The following is a 12,295-nucleotide window of genomic DNA, read 5'->3' as shown; positions in this document are numbered from 1 at the left end:
TAAATGTAACCAAATTCCAGTTCAGTTCTAGTCATTGTTTTATTTTTTCTCTGTGACCCAGTCATCCAGTCTGTGGGACTTGTTTCTCACCTATGGGGCTTTTCAACGAACTGCACTAATCTCTAAACTCTGCTTTTTCTATATCCTTTGTTCTCTGACTCTAAGCAAAACTAAGTTTGTTAGGAGATAAAATTGGATCTTATAGAGTATAATAGTAAGTCAGATGGGAAGGGAAGTCTACTCAGCTAAGCATTCGAATGCATGAGGTTTTCATTTCTATTAAGCTTGAAGGCTCTTTTGGAGGTGGAGCAGTGTGGTGGGGGAGGGCTAGTTGCTCTTTGATGCGTGGTGAACAGTGCCAGACCTCTGGTAACAGCTTTAGTAAAGGTATTCATTTATTTGAATTTGAAAACGATTCAGAGTTTAACCAATAGCTTAAAAAAAAAACCACTTTATTTTAAAATGGTTTTAGACTTATGGAAAAGTTGGAAAGATAGGACAGAGTCTTCATATACTGCACATCCAGGATCCCTTGTTAAAAACATGATGTATTAGTATAGTACATTTGTCAGTATTAATGAACTAATATTGACACATTACTCTTAACTGAAGTCCCTGCTTTATTCAGATTTCCTTAGCTTTTTCTTTTTTGGCAGAAAAGTAGAATTTATTGGTGGGCGTGAGTAAGGAGGGGACAGTGCCAAGGCTCTCATGAGTCCAGGGCCCGCTATTTGTCCAGGGGCCACGATTAGGGATGTATTTGACCCCACAGCCATCTGGGATGAGCCGCTTTTCTGCCACCATATTTTCAAATTCATCTGTATTAAACTTAGTAAATCCCCACTTCTTGGAGATGTGGATCTTCTGGTAGCCAGAGAACTTCAACTTGGCCCTGCGTAGGGCCTCAGTCACATGCTCCTTGTTCTGCAGCTTGGTGTGGGTGGACATTATGACTTGGCCTATGTGGACCCTGGCCGCTGTGCCCTGGGGCTTTCCAAAGGCACCATGCATACCTGTCTGGAGCCTACATTGGGGACAGCACGCCAGTCACGAACGTTCACTGGAAAGGGCTGTTTCCAGGCTCTCTTAGGGCAACCCATACAGGCAACAGGCTGCATACACTATGGAGGAGGCTGCTGTTTGCAGCCGTTGCACACCGGGCCCCCACGGAGAAAAGAGCATGGTTGGCTTAATTGGCTGCAAAGCCTTAGTTTTTTCTTAATAACCTTTTTCTGTTTCTAGATACTATCTAGACACCACATTACATTTAGTCGCCATGTGTACTTTGGCTCCTCTGGACTGTGACAGTTTCTCTGACTTTTTGATGACCTAGTTAGTTTTAAGAAGCACTGATCCGGTATTTTTAGACTGTCCGTCGGTTGGGATCTGGCTTATGTTTTTCTCATGAATAGACTGGAATTGTGGGTTTCGGGGAGAAGACCACACAGGTAGAGTGCCACTTTTGTTGCATCATATCAAGGATGAATACTATCAGCGTGGCTTATCAGTGTTATCTGTGTTGATGCTAGCCTTGATCATCCCTGCTGGGTAGTGTTTGTTACAGTTTCAAGAAACTGAAGTTTCTCTCCCTCCCTCCCTGGCCTTTCCATACTGGTATCCTTCGGAAGGAAGTCAGTATGTGCCTCCACGTACTGTCATGAAATAAATCAACCGGGTTGATTATAAGCAGTTTTTTTAATAAGCAGTTTTGATTATAAGCAGTCTAGAGTTTTTTCTATCTTCTAACCAATGTTAACCTTTGTGGATTTTTTCTTTTAATCAGTGTCTAGAATTCTATGAGCAGTTTTTAAGAGAATGGTGATGGGAGTGACAATATGGTATGTTTCACTTAGTGTTTTTTGTTGCAGACAAAACATTTTGTCTGGTTTAAGCATAAAAGGAATTTTTGAGAAGATGTGAAGTAGTTTACAGAGTCATTGAGAAAGCGGGGAGACATAGATTGTAGGCCGTTGGTTCTCAAACTCTAGCATGCATCTCAAGAGCTTATTAAAGCACATTTCTGGGCCCCACACCCAGAATTTCTGAATCAAGGTGGTCTGGGATGGGGTCTGAGAATTTGCACTTTTAACATGTTCCCAGGTGATAGTGATTCTGTGGTCTCAGAAGCACACTTTGAGAATCACTGCTGTCTCTGGCTAAAAGCTGCCACGGAACTGGCCTGACAGGCAAGACTGTTTTCTCTGGTGCTGAGGAGCATATGAAGCTCCATTATAATACAGTTGCTATTGCTACTTTCACTGATGCCGTTTCTGCTTCAGGAACTGGACTAACCGCTGGGAAGCTACTGAAAGCCTTACAGCAGCAAGAATGGAACCTTGTTTCTTTACACTGCTCAATTCTGAACTGAAGTTGCAATTGTGTGTGTCTGATTGGAGAGCCTTAGGTGACATGCTTGCATTCTGGTTTCAAGCGAGACTGGGAATTTGTGTTTGAATTCTGTTTTGGAGAGCTGAAACTCATAAAATGGAATGTCTTTAAATGTAGAAAGACTAAAAAATGATGGGCAGCCGTGGATATGACAGTTGTCTACTACAGCAGTGCTCTGCAAGGGGAGAAAGAACTTGGACCAGAATGTAAATTAGTGTACTGCTTCCTTCATCAGAAAATGCCCGATGAACTGAGCAATGTGCTTAGGGTCTTAGTTGATTTTATGTTCTTACACAAACTCCTTATCTTATTAGACCAGCAACAGTCTGCATGCTATAGTAGAGTAACACTGTGCTAACTGTAAAAGCACAGGGGAAAAGGGAATCTAGTGTTTTAAGATGACTGATCTTAGTGTATAAGTTGGCCCTGAAGTATGGTGATACTTGAAGCAGGCTGGCAAATTGGGAAAAATGGAGAGTGTAAGAAAAATAGAGGTAAAACTGAGAGCTCAAAATATCCAGGGTATCACCCCCCACCATAAGCTCTCTAGGACAGTGCTGTCCAGTAGAGATGTAATGTGAGCCAAAGGGTGTAACTTAAGTTTTTTCTAGCAGCCACATTAGAAAAGTAAAAAAAATCAAAACAAACACTTCCAAATACAGAAACAGGTGAAATAAATTTAAAAAAATAACGGCTTTATTGAGATTTAATTCATATAGCAAAATAATTTTAATTAAATTAAAACCATTGAAACCATTTAATTTAATTAAAACCATTAATTAATTAGTGGTTTTAACTCAAAACCACTAATCTTTTAGTTGCTATGGATTTTCCTTTTCTGGACATTACATATAAATGGAATCATACAATATGTAGCCTTTGGTGTCTGGCTTCTTTCACTTAACATAATGTTTTGAAGGGTCATCCATCTTGTAACTTGTCTTGTAACTTCATTCCTTTTTTGGACATATAATAGTCCGTTGTCTGAATATACCAAATTTTGTTTAGCCATTCATCAGTTGATTGACATTTGGGTTTCCTTTTTTTAGCTATTATGAATAATGCTTCTCTGAACATTTGTGTATAACTTTCTGTGGAGATTAATAATGTATTTTATTTACCCAGTATATTCCAGATGTTACAGTTTCTACATGTGATCACTATAGAAAGTATTAATGAGATAATAAAATTTTTTTTGTACTGAAGTCTTCAAAATTCCATATATATTTCATAGTTAACACATATCTTAATTTAGATAGCCACATTTCAGGTGTTCAGTAGACTCATGTAGCTAGTGGCTGCCATATTGGAAAGCCAAGAAGTAACTCATTGGGACTTACGTGCAAAGTGGGGAAAGTCGCAGTTTTCCCTGTGTCAGAGATGTTTGCTTGCTGGCTCCTAGACAGATATGCATTACTGTCTTGCTCCCTTTGCCTTTGATTGTTCCCAGTTGAATACTCTTCTCTCCTTTGCTTCTTTAGATCCTTGCTATCTTTTAAAATCCTGACTTACGTTCCTCTTCATCAGTGGGTTTTAGTTATTCCAGCTCACTTTTTCATTTACTTATTTATTTAGTAAATGTTTATTGAACACCTTCCGTGTGCTAGTCACAGTTCTAGGTGTTAGAAATGTAGCAACGAGCAGAATACATAAAGTCTCCATTTTCGCTGAGGGTCTGCTTGAGTATGGAGCAATATTTAAACAGTCAGATATTTAGAGAAATAATTTCAGATAGTGATAAGTGCTATGAGGATAATAAAACTGGCTATGAGGATAGCATTTAGGCTGTTACCAAGCACTGATTTATTCTTGTGATTGTAAACACATACCACAATAAAGCTGATTAAAAAATAATTTATGCTAAAATTTACTAGTTTTAACTATATAGATTCATGAGTTTTCACAAACCTATATAGTTTGTAACCATCACCATAATTGTTTTATAGAACGTTTTACCCCAAAAAGTTCTTTCATGACACTTTGTGGTTAAATTCCCCCCCCCCCCCCCCACTTCTGGGCAAATGCTGATCTGCTTTCTGTCATTATAGTTTGTCTTTTCTAGAATTCATATAAGTGGGATCATACTTTTTGTATCTGATTTCTTTCACTGAGCGTGATGTTATTGAGATTTAGCCGTGTTGTGTGATTAGTAATGCATTCCTTTTTGTTGCTGTCTAATATTCCATTGTATGGATACACTATTATTGGTCCATTTATAGTGGGCATTTGGGTTATTTCCAATTTTTGGCTATTATAAGTAAAGCTGCTGCAAGCATTTGTGTACAAATCTTTGTGTGGAAATATGTTTTCATTTGTAGGATTTCTGTATCATATGGTAGGTGTGTGTTTGTAAGGAACAGCCAAACTGTTTTCCAAAGTGGTTGTACTATTTTGCATTCCCACCAGCAACCTTACTGACAGTTGGTTAATTCAAGCACAAAGTAAGGATTAAATGCAACTTCACTGATAGTGAATTCTCAGAGTTCCAAGCCAGGTCCTGAAGTGGCATGATGTAGTTCTACTTTTGAATGCCAGTAGAGTTAACAGGCATTCAGTTTTTCAGAAAACTGAATTCTTTCAGCTGTTTCCTTAAGTAAGCCTTCTTTAAGTTTTAAACTTAAGATATTTAAGTTTTGAATAGCTTTCTTTGTCTTGTAAGTGGGGCTCTAAAATATTTAAATATCCAATATTATCTGATAATAATATAAGCAGACTGATATCTGCTTATCAGTCCAGTGAGAGTCATGCTTTTTCTTTTTTTTGTCCAGTTTTTTTTTTTGTTTAATTTTTATTGGAGTATAGTTGCTTTACAATGTTGTGTTAGTGTCTGCTGTACAGCAAAGTGAATCAGCTATACATATACATATATCCCCTCTTTTTTGGATTTCCTTCCCATTTACGTCACCACAGAGCATTGAGTGGAACTCCCTGTGCTATACAGTAGGTTCTCATTAGTTATCTATTTTATACATAGTATCAATAGTGTATATATGTCAATCCCAGTCTTCCAATTCATCCCACACCCCCTGCCCTTCCCCTTTGTATGCATATGTTTATTCTCTACCTCTGTGTCTCTATTTCTGCTTTGCAAATAAGATCATCTGTACCATTTTTCTAGATACCACATATGTGTTAATATACGATATTTGTTTTTCTGACTGACTTCACTCTGTATGACAGTCTCTAGGTCCATCCATGTCTCTGCAAATGACACAATCATGCTTTTTCATCTGGCTTGGCATTTGGTATTTGAAATAGTTGAGAAGTAGAATAATACCAGTTTATACAAATTGAATAGGTAACTATCCATTTTTATCCATGCGTATTTATATCAGCTGTTGAACACAGGCTTTTGACAGTTATGGTAATTGGGCTAAATGTAATCAGAAATTCAGGTGATTTAAAAATTATCTGGTAAAATGAATGTAATTGTGGTTGAACTGTATTGTATATCTTGACCAATATTAAAAAATGTCCATAGTTTATTTCAACCATATAGTTAGCTTTTTTTTAAAATTGAAGTACAGTTGATTTACAATGTCGTGTTAGTTTCAGGTATACAGCACAGTGATTCAGTTATGTGTGTGCATATATTCTTTTTCAGATTCTTTTCCTTTATAGGTTATTAGAAAATATTGAGTATAGTTCACTGTGCTATACAGTAGGTCTTTGTTGGTTCGTTATCTATTTAATATATAGTAGTGTGTATAGTTAATTTTTCAAGTTATCTTTATTTGTTTCAGACTTTGCGTGGTTCACATTGTCAATATATATTCCATATGGGAGTATATGGTGGAATATAGCTTTATAGCCTTTAAAAATACAGGAATAGAGCCTGGAATATAGTTTATACTGCATTGTTTGTCTACTGAACATTCCCTGAAATCCCCATTCCTTTGCTCACAGTTGCTTCTTTTCTCTGTTTTTGACTTTTTTCAAAACTTTGTTTACCTGCTTGTCTTAATTGATAACTTTGCTTAAATACAATTTCTGGAACACTTAAAAAGGAATTGATTATTAAGTAAGTGATTTATGAACATTTTAGAAAATAAAATGATTTTGTAGTTATCAATAGGAAGAATCTCTAGAACAAGTTGAGCCTAATGTACATCTCCATTTTTTTTAAGGACAGTTGTCAACCTGAAATTATTTAAATTCTGAAGTTGTTAATAGTAACTATCATTTGAGTGCCTCTTATATGTGAGTTGCTTTTATATGATGGTATATTTAATCCTCATTGCATGTGATACTCTGCAAAATGGGTATCATCTTTACTTTAATGAAATCTTGGAAAGGTTAAACTTGTTTTCCCCAGTTCATATAATGAAAGTGCTTGGGTTTGGGTTGAAGCACAAGCCTCTCTGAGTCTGAAATTGTAGATGGCTTATTTTTGAATTTTAATAAGGCATTTGACTATACTGGTATGAAATCATGGATGAGATGAAATGTGATTTGATACTGAGGATGGTTGGAATGAATTTGTAACTAATAGAGCAATCTAATATATCAGTATCAACCTCTCCTGAGATCTCAGGTGATGCACCAAAGGGCTCTATCTCTAGCTTTAACTTAAAACTTTGTTTTCAAACAAAACTCTGCAGTATGGCTGAACCGCACTAGTATAGGTTGGAGGAAGCCTTGGCTTAAGTCTAAGTGAAAAGGATTTAAGAACAGTGTTAGATTAACATTAATCTTCTGGGCTAACAATGACAATGTGAAGTCATGGCCAAAAAAAGCTAGGGTAAATTTACAGTACATTATTAAGCATATAGCCCCCAGATATAATGTTTCTACTAAGCTGGTATTGAGTTAGGATCAGTGTGTCCTATTTTATGTAGAATTTTGACTAACTGTAGTGTTCAGAGAGAGCAACTTGAGATAATGAAGAATTTAGAAGTTATTAAAGGGTTAGGAGATGTTTCATCTGGAGAAGAAAGGAGAGGGCAAGTATAGATGTTAGATATTAGAAATTTTCCTTGCTAATTCTGTAGGCCAAAACTAAGATCTCTCAGGAAGATGATTTAGGTTCCTGTTACTAAAAACAGATATTTATAACAGATGACCAATTGTCCAAGTAAAGGGGGAAGGATAATCTAAAATTTCTTAATGGTGGAATTGGCTACCCCATGAGGCAGTGAACTGAGTTATTAGATTTATGTTCATGTGTAAGCCATATGATCACATGTCTGTGTCGTTACAGAAATGGATTCCTACATGAGTTAGGAATTGGTGGTTTTCAAACTATTTTAACCTCTCTCCACAGTAAGAAACACTTTTTCCATTGCAACCCAGTTATGAAATAACACGTACCCATATTAAATGTGTTGCTGATATTTCCTATTATATTTTATTAACTTTAAAAGGCAGACTGGGGCTTCCCTGGTGGCGCAGTGGTTGAGAGTCCGCCTGCCGATGCAGGGGACATGGGTTCGTGCCCCGGTCCGGGAAGATCCCACATGCCGCGGAGCGGCTAGGCCCGTGAGCCATGACTGCTGAGCCTGCGAGTCCGGAGCCTGTGCTCCGCAATGGGAGAGGCCCGCGTACCGCAAAGAAAAAAAAAAAAGGGCAGACTGCTGGTGGTATAGTGCTTAAGAAGCCGCCTGCCAATGCAGGGGACACGGGTTCGAGCCCTGGCCCAGGAAAATCCCACATGCCGCGGAGCAGCGAAGCCTGTGTGCTACAACTACTAAGCCCGCGTGCCGCAATTACTGAAGCCTGGGCGCCTAGAGCCCGTGCTCCGCAACGAGAAGCCACAGCAATGAGAAAAAGCCTGCGCACCGCAACGAAGAGCAGCCCCTGCTCGCCGCAGCTAGAGAAAGCCCGCGCTCAGCAACGAAGACCCAATGCAGCCCCCCCCCCAAATAAGTAAAATAAATAATAAATAAATAAATAAAAGGCAGATTGCTAATCACTGAATTGATGTAACAACTCACTAATGGATTGGCATTTAGTTTGAAATACACTGGACTAGAATAATCTCTAAAATCCTCGCAACACTATGATCCTAATTATTCCCACTCAATAATGTAAACTAAAAATTAGACCCAGAAAATTCCACACTGCAAATGCCTAGAGGTTATTAGTTAATTTTGATCATTAACATCTCTAGGGAGGCTGAAAATTAGAAAATATTCTTGTATCTTTTGATTCTTCCCACCTTTATCCTTGCCACCCCTGCTTACCCCTCGCCCAAATCAGTCTTTTCCATCCTTAATTCTGCTTTTGCCCTTTTTAAGACTTCTTAATTAGTTTTTCAATTATCTCATTTTCCACCTGAATTAAAATTTGGTGCCAGTTCTTCATTTAATATTTTTCCTAGATTTATAACAACATTTTCAAGTCGTTTACATAAACACCTAATCTTTACATGAGAAATAATTGACTTTCTTATTTGAAACCCATTATTTAAAAAGTATTATTATCTTTTATCTGAAATATTATGACGCATAATTATTTAAGAGAGTTGCAAAAAAGAATAAAGAAAATAAGGATTTTCACTTTGGTTCACATAATGAAGGCTAAGAAGACGTTTTGTGTAAACTTCATCACCAGATGTTTTTTTGTTTCAGAATGGTTCATCTGAGTAAATGGACAAGGTAAAAGGATGCAGTTTCTTAAAGTTGCTAAAGTCAGAGTTTGGAGGATTATATGAAGTGAATTGACAACTTTCTGTTACACTAAAGAACTTATGATTATCTTTAGTATTATGGAAAAAGTGATTCCCAAGTGCCATATCTGTTTCCTCTAATATTGTGAAGTGATTGGTAATGTTAACCCAGTCACCTGCTTGTGGACTGCTTTACTTTACTTTCTCTTTTCCCCTTCCTTCTTGAGGCATGCTAAGTAATTGTGGATTTACTTAATATTCTCTAAACAAAGCACAATTCAGTGGGTAGATTTACTGCAAATTATAATCATTTTTAGTAATTCCTCAAAGAGGCTGGACATGATTAGTTTTCAGAGTACAGGGAGAAGGTAGTTTCCTAGCTGGAAGGCCACTTTTGAAACAGAAGAGATTATTTTTTTAGAAAATTTATCTGTTTTAGCAAATTGTTTGTCCTGGGAAAATGTAAGTGTAGTTTTAAAAAATGACTATATAGTGTGTTAAAATATTTTAAGACCACTGAAGTAAGTTATATGCACTTTTTATGAGCAAAGAGATTGAGATGGAGCAATAAGATAAAATTATAATCAGTAAAACTAAAAAAAAAGATGAAGCACCTTATTATCTTTTAATTTAAACCCAATCAATGTAATTTATCCCTTTTTAAAGAAAATTATTTATTTTTGGCTGCATTGAATCTTCGTTGCTGCTTGCGGGCTTTTTCTCTGGTTGCGGCGAACGGGGGCTACTCTTCGTTGCAGTGCACGGGCTTCTCATTGCGGTGGCTTTTCTTATTGTGGGGCATGGGCTCTAGACGCGCGGGCTTCAGTAGTTGTGGCTCATGGGCTCTAGAGGGCAAGCTCAGTAGTTGTGACGCATGGGCTTAAGTTGCTCTGTGGCATGTGGGATCTTCCTGGAGCAGTGATGGAACCCGTGTCCCCTGCATTGGCAGGCAGCTTCTTAACCACTGCACCATCAGGGAAGTCCCTAATTTATCCTTTTAATTATGCTTTGATTCAGAAAGGCAACCACTCTGAATATAATTTGGCATATTCTTGCCAGTCTTTTTTTAATACATATATTTTCCAAAGATCATATTATATCTAATTTTGTGTCTTAATCGTTTAATGTAATTTTTCCGACTTGATATTATTCCATTGGATGGGTGTACATACCTACCATACTTAACAGTTTCATTTTACTTTGTTTTTTTTTGTTTTTGTTTTTTTTGCGATACGCGGGCCTCTCACTGTTGTGGCCTCTCCCGTTGCGGAGCACAGGCTCCGGACGCGCAGGCTTAGCGGCCATGGCTCACGGGCCCAGCCACTCCGCGGCATGTGGGATCTTCCTGGACCGGGGCACGAACCCGTGTCCCCTGCATCGGCAGGCGGACTCTCAACCACTGCGCCACCAGGGAAGCCCAACAGTTTCATTTTAAAAGCCAGTGATACACAGGTTAAGACTTCTGAGTTTCAGGAACTGTTCAGATTCTTTTGTTCCACTGGAGTTATGCTTTTTTCCTTGAAATAGGTGTTTTCTTGGATCTTGAACATTTTTAAACAAAAAGATTCTGATTGTAGTAGTATTTGATCTAGACTGTATTTTTTTTCTTTTCCCATTGATAGTGTCTCATCAAATTTAGTACTCTTAGAGGAATGTAATAGTAGGACACAGCTTGAGGTTTAAAGATATTTTTAAGTTATTACATATTCTCCCATTCATATCAAAATTAGGGAAGGAGATATACCTAAGAATTATTGAATATTTCCTTCATTTATTTGCCATATTATTCTTTCCTTTCTGTATTGCTTAATTCAGACATTTTGGAAGGCACCTATGCTCACCCCTATACCACCAATGCAGACATTTTGAATAAATGATGTAATAATTTTTCCCTTTGGATATCAAGCATTAAAAGAAGCCATTGCAGGGCTTCCCTGGTGGCGCAGTGGTTGAGAGTCCGCCTGCCGATGCAGGGGACATGGGTTCGTGCCCTGGTCCGGGAAGATCCCACATGCCGCGGAGCGGCTAGGCCCGTGAGCCATGGCCGCTGAGCCTTCGCGTCCGGAGCCTGTGCTCCGCGACGGGAGAGGCCACAACAGTGAGAGGCCCGCATATGGGGGGTGGGGGAAGAAAAAAAAAAAAAGGAAGCCATTGCATAACATAGTGTCCCACCTTTTTTTATTACTCAAACGAAGGTAGCAATATACGGAATGTGTGGAATGTTTAACAAAGGCTGATATACTAATAGCTGTCAGCTGTGAGTTACAGCAGGCTTAATATTGTTGAAGTTGGTGTTAACAATTTGTCCATGTTGATACATGGTAGTAGGGAAGGATATGAGCTGGAAGTCTAAGCATGGAACTGAGTCAGAATCATGAGGCTGGAAGTGACTTTTGGTCTTTTGTCAAAGCCAGTTGATCACTCTGCTGTTTTCCCTTATTCATTAAAAAATATATATATTTATTTATTTGGCTGCACCAGGTCTTAATTGTGGCACATGGGATCTTTAGCTGTGGCACGTGGGATCTAGTTCCCTGACCAGGGATCGAATCCTGGCCCCCTGCATTGGGAGAGTGGAGTCTTAACCTCTGGACCACCGTGGAAGTCTCTCCTTATTCATTTAATATCAGTAAATCTCACTAGTTTACAGCTAACGTCCTTTTTTTTCTATATGCCAGGCTAAGTGGTTTTTTACATGAACTATTAGCTAGTTATTGTGAACTGCTCGTCACCATGTTAGAAAAATAATGAAGTATTTTGTGTGATGAGATCTGTTTTCAGTTTGATTTGTGGTTGGTTGCTCATGCATTATGATATAGGATATGCCTGTTTGTAAACTTTCTGTCTCATGCAAGGTGAATTGATTTTTCTACATATAGCAGTAGAGGCATTCTTGTAAAAAGCAGTTGTTTTGGCCTTTGTGTTGTAGAATTGCAGTATGTTATAAGTACTTGAGCTGGATTTAAAAAAAATTTGGGGGGGAGATTTTAAGTTTTTTTATTAAGAAAACAAATAAGGGAGTTACTTGGTGTATCCTCAATGGGATCATGACTCCTGGAATTGAAATTTGTTCTGAATCGTGAGAGAGGCAGCCAGACCTGTGGGTGTGGATGGCGCCTGAACTGTGGGTCAGAGCCAGGACAGCGTTGGGAGTAGTGGAAACACGCTTAATCTTTATTGGCTGTAATTTTAAAGGCTGCATTTTAGTTTTTATTGATTCATTAGCCTTCGCTCCTAAATATAAATATAATGTTGAAAGGTATGGACATTTTGTGTGTGTGTGTATGTGAGTGTGTTTTA

General features: G+C 38.1%; 1 protein-coding gene and 1 non-coding gene across 6 annotated transcripts in view; one reads left to right on the top strand and one right to left on the bottom strand.

Moving 5' to 3' along the window:
* Nucleotides 1-12,295, top strand: part of RABEP1 (rabaptin, RAB GTPase binding effector protein 1) — a 104,099-nt gene that overhangs the window by 21,698 nt on the left and 70,106 nt on the right. The window lies entirely within an intron of this gene.
* On the bottom strand, nt 1,069-1,203 carry LOC113633189 (small nucleolar RNA SNORA70). The gene has a single exon (XR_003438102.1). It is a non-coding gene; the product is annotated as a small nucleolar RNA SNORA70 (small nucleolar RNA).

This window comes from Aethalodelphis obliquidens, unplaced genomic scaffold (genome assembly GCF_003676395.1).
Source record: "Aethalodelphis obliquidens isolate GAN/ISIS:26980383/991018 unplaced genomic scaffold, ASM367639v1 scaffold38, whole genome shotgun sequence".
Taxonomy (NCBI): Eukaryota; Metazoa; Chordata; class Mammalia; order Artiodactyla; family Delphinidae; genus Aethalodelphis; species Aethalodelphis obliquidens.
The sequence above is the reverse complement of the archived record's forward strand: the minus strand, read 5'-3'. Positions and strand labels throughout refer to the sequence as shown.